Raw genomic sequence first — 12,650 nt, 5'->3', positions numbered from 1 at the left:
TGTTGCTCATTCATACTACCTTCTTGTGCAAGAGCTCTTGTACAAGAGGGTTTATTCCTCATGGGGAGAGGAATAACTCTTGAGCAAGAAGCCCTCTTTTCCTACGTTTTGCTGTAAATTTAGTTGCTCAAGAACGCGCATGCAGTGTAGATGCTCCTCAAGTTTTTGCACAAGAACGGCCATTCTTGAGCAAGAAGCCTGCAGTGTATTTGTAGTCCCTGGGTGCCCAGAGACGGGCTGTCTAGTCACAGTCTGGCTCGGCACGCGCTCTGCAATGGGAAGATATCCACGGAGCAGGCAGATGGCAGCGGCACACGGCTCTGGTGGGCCCAGCATCCAGAGGAGCGTTTCCGATATGAGTGTTTACTGACAGTGTCCGTCTCTGGTCTGATTTCACAGTGTGGTGAGACACTGGCACCCACAGCAGCATGGATGGGGTGGCTGGAGGGAGTGGCTGGCGGGCGGCTGGTAGGAGCAGTGGCAAGTGGCCAAGGGAGAGGGCCCTTTGCATTTCTAATGAGCCACCATTTTTGTGGAAGAGGCTCTTTCGCCAGAAGGTGCAGGGGACAATCAGCGGGCGGAGGGTTATTTTTTCTCCTCCCTGGACTGATGTGGCTAGAACTGAGGAGAAGAAAATCCTCTTCCCTTCTCCTCAGAAGACGGAAATTGCAGTTTGCAGGATTCAGAGTCCTGAGTGCTGCCCCTTACACCATAGGACCTGCGGTGTGAAAGTGCAGTGGGCACCTCTGACTCTCAGCTCTCAGGCTGGCCTCTGCTCTCCTGGCTCCCTCCAGCTGCTTCATCTCCCAGGACTCCCTGTAAGAAATGTGTCACTTTCACCCCTGGGAGCAGCTCAGCCATGCAAAGGGGCTGCCTGGGGCAGGACATTAGCCCTGGAGGGCAGGGGTGGGTGTGGCAGTGACATCACAAGGGCCTTTTGCAGCCCCTCAGCTTATTGGCTAAAGGAGGTTGGGAGGTGATGACCTCACAGAGAGTCCATGACAGTGGCCAGGTGGGACAGGCTGCAGGGCCGGGGCCATCTCAGAGACCCCCCCCCCCCCCATGGCTTTGCTGCAGGGAGTCTCCTTGAGAGTTGCCCTTGAGGCCTTTTCGGAGCCTTCTCCTTTCCCACGACTAACTGACCTAGATGACAAACGTCACTGTGGAGAAGGGAAGAGCCTCCAAGAAGGCCTCTGGAAATGTAGCAGGGGGATTAGCTCAAGTGGTAGAGTGCTTGCTTAGCATGCGAGAGGCAGTGGGATTGATGCCCACATTCTCCAACTGCAGCTCAGCTCTTACCCCTTATTTTCACTGTCAGGAGCTCAGTGGCCCCCTCCCTCTTCCTACCTGCCCTGCTCTCCCAAAAGAGACAGACCTGGCTCCCCTTTCTTTGCCGCAATGCTGGAAAGCAGAGAGTAGAGATATCAGGCTCTGTGGTGCAATGGAAAGCATGTTGGACTTTTAAGCTGCAACAAAATACAGGACTATGTAGCACTTTAAAGACTAACAAGATGGTTTATTAGATGATGAGCTTTCGTGGGCCAGACCCACTTCCTCAGATCAAATAGTGGAAGAAAATTGTCACAACCATATATATCAACGGATACACTTAAAAAAAACGAACACATATGAAAAGGACAAATCAAATTTTAGAACAGAACGGGGATGCGGGGGGGAAGGTAAATGTCTGTGAGCTAATGATATTAGAGGTGATAATTGGGGAAGCTATCTTTGTAATGGGTAAGATAACGAGTCTTTGTTAGGATCTTGCCGTAAAGTGTCGAATTTTAGCATGAATAACAGTTCAGAGGATTCCCTTTAAAGTGCAGTTTTAAAAGGCTTTTGAAGCAGGATGCAGGTAATTAAGCCATTGAGATAATGTCCTTTCTGGTTGAAATGGCAAGAAACTGGTTTTTTTCTGTATTTTGTTTCAGCTACCCTAGACTAACATGGCTACTTTTCTATCACTATTTTAAGCTACAGTGACTCATGTGAGCCCAGCTAGACATTCAAAGTTTGTGGGTTCAAGTCCCATGAGTGTCACTTTAGCTGCTTTCTCATTTCCAGGGCACAGCTTTTACAGAACAGGCAATCCTTAGGGTGAAACTGGGGTGGGCTTGAGTCCAGACAGTTCCCAGCAGACCCCAGTGAGGATGGAGGGAAGGGCTGGTTCTTGCGGTTGGGGCTGGGAGTTGTTCTGAAAGGCTTCAGGTGCCATTAGATCGTTTTATACCTCCCTGTCTCCTACCAGTGCTGAGCAACACTCAGGCGATGTCTGCCCTACACTGCTCTTCTGGGAAAAGCTACGCACATTTCAAAACCCAATTTGTGCAGCTTTTTCTTCTGCTTTTTTTTTTTTTTTTTTGGAAGAGGCTTTTCCGACATTTGGCCTGTTACACTGGGCAAGTCACACAAGGGAGGCAGCAGGCAGAGCCGGCCCAATGCACCAGCCTCCCAGGGCAGGGAGCCCAAGGCACAAGCAGCTGCCTGGCCTAATTTATCTGGCTCCCCCAGGTTGGCACCCAGGGGCATTATCAGCTGACGTTACCCCCCGTCACATGAGCGTTGGGCTCATCAACAGGCTGGTCAGCAGCAGCTGCAGTTACCTGGGCACGGCAATAAGAGAAGACCCTGTGTTTCTGCCTGGCTTTGAACCAGGGACCTTTTGCGTGTTAGGCAAACGTGATAACCACTACACCACAGAAACACATTTTGTGGGGGAGTGGAACTTGTCTGACTGTTCTGTTCCTAGCTCTTTCTAACCCCCTGCTCTGCAGGGGAGGGGGATGCTCCTTGTGAACACTCCACCTCTTCTTCTCAGGGAAGCGCCTAATTTCCTCACCAGCCCCTTGAGATTTGTAGCTCAAAGCTGGAGCTGCTGTGGAAGGAGGTGAAGCTACAGAAGCTGACGGGGGACAATCAGCAGGCAGAGGGGTATTTTTTCTCCTCCCTGGGCTGATGTGGCTAGAACTGAGGAGAAGAAAATCCTCTTCCCTTCTCCTCAGAAGATGGAAATTGCAGTTGGTTCTCTCTTTGGTTCTACTAAAGCTGGACCCCAGGACCAGATTTTTTCTTTCTAAAACCCTGGTGAAAACTGAGAGCTAATTGCTCACAGGCTGAGAATGAGAGTTAAGGAAGGGCATCACCCAGCATGGGGCTTGAACCCATGACCCTGAGATTAAGAGTCTCATGCTCTACCAACTGAGCTAGCCAGGCTGTGTGGGAAAAGTTTCCTAATATCGCATCTCAGGGTAACAGGAGCCAAGTGTTCTCCACTGCCTGACTCAAGGCTCTTTCTTGCCCCTAATGTGGGGTTCTGGTCTGTGGAGAGGTTTGAACTCGAACCCCACTCCCGACACACCCACTTCTTTCCCCACAAGGAACGGCCCCATTTCCATCTCTCCAGGGACAGGAGAAGGGCTCTGGCCTGTTTTCTGCAAAATGCTCAGCCTGTTTCATTTTCTGCAGGAACGAGTGGGATCCATGCGCCCTGTTCCCCAGTGAGAGGTATGTGTCCTCTTCCCCCCTTTCCACAGACACAGCAGGCCAGGGGGCTATGAGCCTCCAGAGGCCCCTTCCTACCTGGCCTCCCACAAACCTGGGGTGAAAAGCTGCTAGACCCCAGCCCTCCTGGGGCAAGCCATGGCAAAGGTAGCAGGATTCACTCCCATCTTCTGCCTGTGCCCTGGTGCTGAGGGGCCGGCCCCTTTCCTGCTGCCCCAACTCTTATTCCCACAATGCACTTTGTGCAGGGGCCATTGGTCTTTCTGCCAAGGTGCGTGGCTGGGAGCCAGGACTCAGGACCCTTCCTAAAATATACAAATCCCCCGTCCCCCCCAGGGGCCAGGTGGGTGACTTGCCTTGCATATGTGACAGCATCAGACCCCTCCCACTCGTATGCTCAGTGTGCAGACCAAGCCCAAGGGTGGCACCTGGGTTGTGTGTTACACAAAAGCCTCTTGTTCCCTGCCCAGTTCCCAACATTGGCTGCTGATGCTAACCTCCATAGGGGTGTAGCTCAGGGGTCGAGACTTTGACTACAGATCAACTGGTCCTTATCTCAACTCCAAGTGCCCCCTTGGAAAAAATTCCTTCTAGTGTAAACATTTTCCTTTCCAGTTCCATCACAATCTGGCTTTACATTGCTTGAGGTTCTTGACATTAATAAGAACCCTTAATGCAGAGCTACTCAACTTTGGGAGCCCTGGCAGCCATAATCAAAGGCATTTAACCATGATGGACAGGGCAGGTGTCCCTAGCTGGTGTATTCCAGTAGCTGGGAGTGGGCGACAGGAGGGATCATTTAATAACTGTCTGTCCTGAGGATTCCCTCGGGACAATGAAATTGGCTGCTGTTGTGAGACAGGATCCTGGGCTAGTTGGACAACTGGCATGGCCCAGTCTGGCTGCTTTGATGTTCTGTTTGGCTGTTCTTGTCCCCTCTGGGCAAGGGAGAATGGTCCCTGCATCCTGTGAAAGGCTAGTGCAGGTGAGCAAAGAAGCATGTGTCCTGTGTCCCTGGTGGTCTAGTGCCGAGGATACAAAACTCTTGCTGGTCTGATTCCCCACTCAGCCTGATGTTTCACATGGCCACTGCCTAGTCTGGCTGCTTCCCCGGCTGCCCTCCTGTTTGGTCCTAGCAGCTGCCAGGCTCTCCCTATTGCCCCCGGCATGAAAGGCAGGCAGTCTCAGGCCCAGGCCTCAGGGAATGTGTATTCCCTGCTTCTGAGAAAGGTGAAGAAACCTGTTCTACTCCCTGCACTGGCTCTAGGCTGAGGGAAATCGCCACAACATACATTTGGCTGTTGAGCTATTGCCTTGGGCGTAGGAACTGTCTGGGAGAGAGAGCAGCACAAGTAAGAGGCTGGACCAAGATTCACTCAAGTGGTTTGTTTTTTGTGGCTCTGCCCCTCCAGCGCCCCTAAAAACCCTGGAACAAAAAGGACCCACAATAGGAGCCCAACATTTTATCTTCTGCTGTGACATGGATGGATCTAGCTCAGGTTTCACTCAGGGGTCCTTTTCCATGAGACATACCTGTGACAACCCCTGCACTCCTGGGTTCTTCAGCCCCTGGCCTGTGATGCTACCCACTTGGATAAGCACTTGCCCTGACACTTGTAGAAGGGCCAAGCTGGCCAATCCAGCATCTCTCAAACTTCCGTTGGTAGCTCAGCTGGCAGACCAGAAAACTGTAGCGTGTGCTTGGCTAGTGAGTTTTAGGTTTCTGGTTCAACTCTAGTTTGAAGAAGAGAGTCTTTCACCTCCAGCTCAGCTTTAGCACAAGGCAAGCAAAGTGGTTGCCTTGGTACATACTGTCAGAGCCCTGCACTGCAATTGACAATAGGATTGTGGGTACCAGCTGCCAATCACATTTCTTGGGCTACCCAGGCCTTGAGACCCTGCCAGGGCTGCAGGGAAATGAGGAATGGCTGCACTTTGTAATTCAAAGGTGTTGTCTGCAACCATAAATTAGAACAGTTTGAGACACACTTTTTTCAGAAGAGACTTTTCCAACATTTGGCCCATCTACACGGAGCCAATCTGTGGGGAAAACCTCCTCTTTCAGAAGAGCCCTTATTCCTAATAAAACGAGGAATACAGGCCTTCCAAAAGATCGTGCCAACTTTTTTGTAAAGTGATTCGAAAAAGTGGACCTGTTCCCTGGATGTGGCAGAGTTTTTCTGGGCTAAGAGACTTATCCTGGAAAAACTCCGTAATGGAAACCTAACTAAGGAGGGCACCATGGCTCAGCTGGCTAAAGTATGTGCCTCCTAAATAGGAGATCCTGGGTTCAACTCCTGGTGGTGCCTTGTTGTAGCCTTTGCTCACATTTTCCTTGGGACACTGAAGAGGCCTCCCCTGGCCACCCATAGAACTGCTGGTTCAGGAAAAGGCTGGTTGGAGAGGAACATTGGGAAGAAGGAAACCACAAGCCTGGAGTGAGTGCAGAGGCAACTGACAAGGCAGGGCTCTGACTGCAATTGCTGGGACAGGAGAGCCAGCACCACATGCCCTTGTGATTCCCTGGGGGTGTCAGCACCACCCAGAGATCCTGTGAATGTAACCTCTGTAGCTCCTGAACCTGCTCCTGTTTTTTTATATTGAGCAAATGCACAAGGCATTGTAAATTAGGCCCTAATCAAACCAATCACACTGAGACTGGAGCCCCCAGCATTCCTCTAATCTCATTAACATGGACACAAGACAAGATTCTGTCTCTCACTTACTAAACCTTAGAACAAAGAAATAGATATTGAACCAAAGGCCTGAAACTCTATCCCTGCCTTAACAGAAATCTCACATTGCTACATCATTAAACCAGAAATACAAATATAAACAGATATCAAATTCTTACTCCAGCCAGACGGCAGGGGCTGCAACTCAGGAGCGAGGGCACCACAGGGCCAGGCTGGCAGGGGCTGCTCAACAGGCGTCAGGGGAATCATGAATCCTGTAGGTGCCCAGGCAGGGAGCAGGGGGCTGCAGTGAGGAGTGAAGGCCCCAGAGGGCTCAGTTGGCAGGGAAGCGAGTCACACCAGGAGTTTTCCCAACAGGGTCTAGCTGCCCAATTTCCTCCCCACGGTGCCGACCACTTCAGCCACTGGGTCAGCCCAGGAGCTAAGGCACGAAAGGGGAGAAGGAGCGAGTCAAACGGGGGGGGGGGGGGAGGGAAATGCTGGTCTTGCCTTCCTGGGCAGTGCATGGCGACAACCTTTGTGTGGGGCAGGGCTGCCAAGCACCTGGGAAAGAGAATTAGAGGCCAAGAGAACCTGCTTGTAACAGCCCAAGTAGCTCAACTCAGTGAGCGTTGGACTGGAAATCTAAAGGTCCCGGCTTCAGTCCCGTGTTTTGGCATTTCTCTAGGTGCAGCAGGCTCCTCTCTGTGCCCGTTGAAATGCTGGAGGGCTCTGGAGAAGACATGGCAGCTCCGTGGGCAGAGTCCTGAGCCCCTGGCTGGGCAGGGCTCAGTGAGCAGCTGTGGAGCTGGGTGGGGAAAGCGCTGGGGGCTGGCAGTGGATGGAGTCGTGGTTCGCATGGCAGCCGGCCAAGGAGTGAGGCTGGGTTTGTGGATGTTCTTTCCTGCTCCCCTGTCTCTGTTCTCTGACTCGCCCCTTTCCTGTCCGGCTCTGGCTCCCTCCCAGCTGCCTGGCTGCCTCCAGCATGGGCTGAGCTCAGGAGCCAGGTGGGTGACTTGCTCCACTGACACCTCCCATCAGTCTGCTCCATCACTCAGAGCATCCCAGGCAGCTGAGCGGTAGTGCCCTTGAGTGGCATTCTCAGCCAGCCAATCAGCTTTATGAGGAGGATCATGGAGGCGGGGCAAAGAGCTCTCTTGTTAGGCCTGCAAGGAAGCAGCTAAGGTCCCACCCCCAGGGATCTGGCTGGAGACCATGTGGAGGGAGCCGCTGCCTCTCCCCTGTGTAGCCGGCACTTTCCCAGTGGGGCAACTCTGCCTCCTGGGGCCTGTCTCCATCACTTCAGTCACTGCCAGGCTGAGTCCCAGCAGCCTTCTGCCCCCAGCCTGGCTGGTTTTGGGGGAGACAAAGTAGGAACCGGGAGGGGGCTACTGGAGACATTTAGCCCTCTGGCTGCCTGTACCTTTGTGAGAAGAAAAATGGGGCTTTTTCCCATTAGTGGAGAATGTGGGTATCAATCCTACTGCCTCTCACATGCTAAGCAAGCGCTCTACCACTTGAGCTCATTCCCCTGCTGTAGCAGCATAACCCCTCTTGGAGGCTCTTCCCTTCTCCACGGGGACATCTGTATTCTAGGTCAGTTAGTCGAGGGAAAGGAAAAGGCTCCAAGGAGGCTCCTCCTCACACTCGTGCTTGTGACCCTCATTCTCTCTCTGGCCTCAAGGGCAGATCTCCAGAAGGAGACTCCCTGCAGCAAAGCCATGGGGGGCTCTGAGACTCCCTGCAGCAAAGTCTCTGAGGTTTCCTCTGCCCTGCAGCCTGTCCCACCTGGCCATTGTCATGGACTCTCTGTGAGGTCATCACCTCCCAGCCTCCTTTAGCCAATAAGCTGAGGGGCTGCAAAAGGCCCTTGTGATGTCACTGCCACACCCACCCCTGCCCTCCAGGGCTAATGTCCTGCCCTAGGCAGCCCCTTTGCATGGCTGAGTTGCTCCCAGGGGTGAAAGTGACACATTTCTTACAGGGACTGTTCTATTGGGCACCACCCTTTGGGCTGGGGTGAGGGTTAAGGCAGGAATTCGGGGGAGGGGTTGTGATAGGACAGTACCTCTAAGAAATTACAGTGTGGAGTGGAGTGTGGGAGGCTCAAGGCAGGGATTTGGGGATTGTGTGGTGGGGGTGGGACTCAGGACAGGGTTGAGGATGTGAAAGGTAGAGAAGACAGGACACAGGATTAGGGATGTGGGGGGGTTTGGGGCTGGGACTGTGTGTGTGTGTTGAGGGGATCAATGGGACTAGATTCCCAGCTCCCTCTGCTCTGGACTCCCTGAGGCCCTTTAACACACAAGGGCTTTCTCTGCAGCGCACTGAGGAGAGGAACCCCTGAGCCAGTGATGCCGCTTTGCCCAGGTTGGCAGGGACAGAAGGCAGGCCAGGTGCCCAGTAACACCAGACAGATGTGCACATCTGCATATGAGCAGCAGCTGTTGTGGGACTCTAGAAATCTCCCCCTAGATCTAATTCCCCACGTGCCAGGCACCAGTCAAAGCCAGGGCTCTGGGGTCTCAAGCAGAGCACTGCGGGGGGCGGATACGTGTCTATTTGAGGCAGGTTCCTCACTCCCACGTCCCAGACACGTACTGTGGCACAAAGACCAATGGTCCCTGCACAAAGTGTGTCCCAGAGATAAGCGTTAGCCCCGGGAACAATCATCGCCCTGCAGAAGAGACACCCCTGGTCTGGAGCCAACAAACCCAGGAGACACCCAGCACAGGAGAATCCCAAACCTCAGTTCTGCCGGCCAGAGTTTTCTCCTCTTCTCTTTCTTGTCAGCTCCCTGCAAAACACCTCACAACGTTAGATGAGGGTGAGTGGGGATAAACCCAGCTGGGCTGTAGAGTGGCTGTTAGATGGGGAAAGAGAGGTGCTCCTGCCGCCTCCCCGAGCAACTCACACATGTAAGAAAACTGCCGTTAGAGGTCTCTGCATAGGTGTCAGGATGGCCGAGTGGTCTAAGGTGCCAGACTCAAGGACCTGTCTTTCCCTTAGTTGGGTGTTCTGGTCTCCAAATGGAGGCGTGGGTTCAAATCCCACTCCTGACACATCCTCTTTTCTTAAATCATCTCTTTTATGTCTAGAGAGGTGACCTCATTTCCCCATCTCTCCTGACATTGCAGGAGCCCTTGCTCCTCCCACATGCTCATGAAAGCATTTCTCTCAGGCTGCATCTACACAGCAGCGTTCCTTGGGCATAACGGCCATTACACTGCAATAACAAGGGGAGCGTCTACACAGCAATTCCATTATTCCGACGTCTGTAACGCACCATCCAGACCAGTGGCCTGAGGAGCCTGGAGGTTTCCAGGCTGCAGACAGACAAGCCCACAGGCAAAGACAAAGCAAAGTCCCAGCCACTTCCTGCTCAGCCCAGCGGGGTCTCTGTGTGGCCCCCAGACCTTTTGTTTGCCTTTGCCCAGGCGCAGGGGCCCAGATTCAGCAACACTCACAGGCCCCACAGGAGGAGGCTGGTTTGCTGCTTCACCCCACGGCCCAGCAATGAGCCCACAGATTCCCCCTGTGCTCTGGAAGCCAGGTTTGCCATGTGAATTGTGTGGGGCAGGTAACATCAGGCCTGGGCACTGGGATTATTTACCAGTTTCCCTGGGGGCCCTGCTGTTTTCACAGCACAAATATCTTTCCCATCACCCCTTAGTCGTCCCTTTCCCAAGCTGAGAAGAAGAAGTTCCATGAACTCCTGGGAGCTGCTGTTCCAAAGAAGAGGCATTTCCCATGGAAAAGATGGCCAAGCCCAATCCCCTACACAGAGCCCCAGAAAATACCAATGGACACTGGGCACTTGTAAAGCTCCCTCTCAGGCAGCGCTACGGAATGGATCCGGCTGGCCATCGGGCTGACTAACCCATCAACAGATGAGTCCCCGTGAGACTTCTCAGCCCAAGTGCAGAGACTGTGCAGTCTCCCACTCCCAGCCCAGTGGCAGAGGGGCAGCGCCCTGAGGAGGCGGGTCCCGAGGCAGCGGAGACCTTTGAAGGGAACGGAGACGTAAGTTCAGAAGGAAGGAGAACAAGTCACCTCTTCCCAGGTGAGATGTGGTGGGAAACTACCAGATCCGGTGCAAGCCGAGCTCCAAGGGCTGGTTCCTGCCCTGGTGGCTCCTTGCAGGGCCTGGCTTGAGAAGCACCAAGGAGCCGTGTATGGCCAGGAGAAAGGGTGCAGAAGGACCGTGGATGAAGGAGCAGGGTGGGGGAGCAGGAACAAGGGAGGGTGGCAAAGCAAGCTGGGGGTGCTCGGTGGGGAGAAAACGAGGGGAACGGGGTGGCTGGGGTCTGGGCATGAGGTGGGACATTATGTAGTTTTGTGTCCCCGTGCAGCAAAAGCACCAGCCACTCTGCCCTGAAAGTGAACAGCCACATTATTAGCACTTCCAGGGTGGGCCCTGGACTGAGTGGCTGCAATTACTTGGTCTCAGGCAAGTCACCACTGAGAAGTCTCAGCCCCAGCCCTGCATCCTCCTATCTCAGACTAACCTCCTGAGCTGTCCCCCACATGCTCCTGAAAGCCAGCACACAGGCCACCCATCCCTGCACCAGAGGGCAAACCCTGGAACTGCCTTGTGGGCACCCAGGGGAACCGCAATAAGAGAAGACCCTGTGTTTCTGCCTGGCTTTGAACCAGGGACCTTTTGCGTGTTAGGCAAATGTAATAACCACTACACCACAGAAGCACACTTAGCAGGGGTTTCAGCTGCTGCACTTAAACTTGGGCAAACAGGGGTTTCAGCTGCTGCACTTAAACTTGGGCAAATATTCAGTTGCTAACCCTTTGGCCAACAGAGATTGCTGCGGGGCAAAGGAATTCTCTGTTGTCAGTTTTGTGGCCTCAGGAAGGGACCAAACTGAAGGTGGCCGGGCCCCAGCCTGGGGACTCCAACCTAACCCCTGAGAGGCTGCTGTGCCTGGCACTGGCAAGGCAGGGCTCTGACTGCAATTGCTGGGACAGGTGAGCCAGCGCCAAGTGCCCTTGTGATTCCCTGGGGGTGTCAGTGCCCAGAGACCCTGCAAGTGCCACCTCTGCAGCTCCTGCAACCGTGGAGAGTGACTCTCGTCCCCCCTCCCTTGGGATGGGCAATGGCAACAGATGGAGGAGCTGGGAGAGAAGTCCCAGAGAGCAGCCCCATGACTAAGCTGGCCAAGCAGCTGCTGGGTGTGAGGGAGGTGAGGGAGGCAGCCCCCAGTGGTGCTCTTTTGGCTATTTTAGCCATAGGGGTTTCTGGCACAAGAAATCCCTCTTGCCTGTGCACACTGCCTTCTTGTGCAAGAGGGCTTATTCGTTATGGGGAGAGGAATAACTCTTGCACAAGAAGCCATCTTTTCCAATGGTTTACTGCACATTTTCTTGTGCAAGAATGCACATGCAGGGTAAACACTCCGCTCGTTTTTGCACAAGAACGGCTATTCTCGTGCAAAAAGCTTGCAGTGTAGACATAGACGTGCAGTGTGAAAAACCTCACAACAACAAGCTCACCCCAGCAGCTCCCACTGAGATTTGAACTCAGCTTGTAGGATTCAAAGTCCTGACCTACATAGTACTGTGTGTGTGGGTACCTGGGATACTCAGATTTCCAGCTGGCCTCTGCACTCCTGGCTTCCCTCCTGCTGTTTCATCCCTCTGGCTATGAATACACGGCACATTTATTTTGTAATAAGCTGGTCTTGAATAGTAATTCCAAAATAGCTTATTTCGAAATAGCGCGTCTACACTGCAGGCAAACCTCAGAATAGTCCGAGGCAGGCTCCCCAGTGTAGACGAGCTACCTCGATTTAGAGCCCTTTCAGGCTGGAGCCAGGGGAAGCAGGAGGCAGGAAGAGCTCCAGTCTGCACAGCTCCTCTTTGCGCAAAAGCCTCTTGTGCAAAAACGGACCCCAATTAATTATGCAAGGAAAATCCCTGGGCTGCAATCCTTAGTTACACACAATAAGAATAATCCACCAGCTCAGACGTGATTTCTAAACCGCCAAACAAGGAAAATAATAAAATCTGATGGACTAGGTAGTCCCCATGGGCTTTACCCGCACCATGCTCAGGGCCTGGTGATTTTCTGTCCGTTTGCCAGACCAAATCACTAGCCCCACTGCTCTGGAGTCTCTGCCTCTCATGGGCCTTCTCATCCTCAGGCTCCGCTTTGTCTCCAGACAGACCCTGCTCTGCTACAGCAAAATGCATCCCTTCATTCTGACTTTGTACACCTGGGCTTTTAGCACTCAGATCTGCACCTAACACCAGCAAACACCAGCATTGGCTAGTGAGGGGTCTGAACAGCTTCTGTAGAGAGAGAGAGAGAGAACCACTGTGGAGCATCCTTGCCAACTGTCTCAGACAGCAGAGGAATGTAAATTCTTTGTCAGTGAGAGGAAACTGTCATCACTGTCATCCCAGGTGGGACAGTGCCAGAGACAGAAATTCACCTTCTAAATGTTCCTTCTTCAACTG

At 53.2% G+C, this 12,650-nt stretch overlaps 1 protein-coding gene and 4 non-coding genes across 5 annotated transcripts in view; 2 read left to right on the top strand and 3 right to left on the bottom strand.

Annotated features, from left to right (window-relative positions):
- The window catches only part of LOC142820483 (butyrophilin subfamily 1 member A1-like), a 646,031-nt gene that overhangs the window by 482,267 nt on the left and 151,114 nt on the right, over positions 1–12,650 (top strand). The gene's annotated exons all lie outside the window — the stretch shown is intronic.
- Positions 2,635–2,707, bottom strand: TRNAV-AAC (transfer RNA valine (anticodon AAC)). The gene has a single exon. It is a non-coding gene; the product is annotated as a tRNA-Val (tRNA).
- On the bottom strand, positions 3,144–3,216 carry TRNAK-CUU (transfer RNA lysine (anticodon CUU)). The gene has a single exon. It is a non-coding gene; the product is annotated as a tRNA-Lys (tRNA).
- TRNAL-CAA (transfer RNA leucine (anticodon CAA)) lies at positions 9,133–9,241 on the top strand. The gene is made up of 2 exons: positions 9,133–9,170; positions 9,196–9,241. It is a non-coding gene; the product is annotated as a tRNA-Leu (tRNA).
- On the bottom strand, positions 10,812–10,884 carry TRNAV-AAC (transfer RNA valine (anticodon AAC)). The gene has a single exon. It is a non-coding gene; the product is annotated as a tRNA-Val (tRNA).

Source organism: Pelodiscus sinensis, chromosome 19, assembly GCF_052426305.1.
Source record: "Pelodiscus sinensis isolate ZL-2025 chromosome 19, ASM5242630v1, whole genome shotgun sequence".
Classification (NCBI taxonomy): Eukaryota; Metazoa; Chordata; order Testudines; family Trionychidae; genus Pelodiscus; species Pelodiscus sinensis.
The sequence above is the reverse complement of the archived record's forward strand: the minus strand, read 5'-3'. Positions and strand labels throughout refer to the sequence as shown.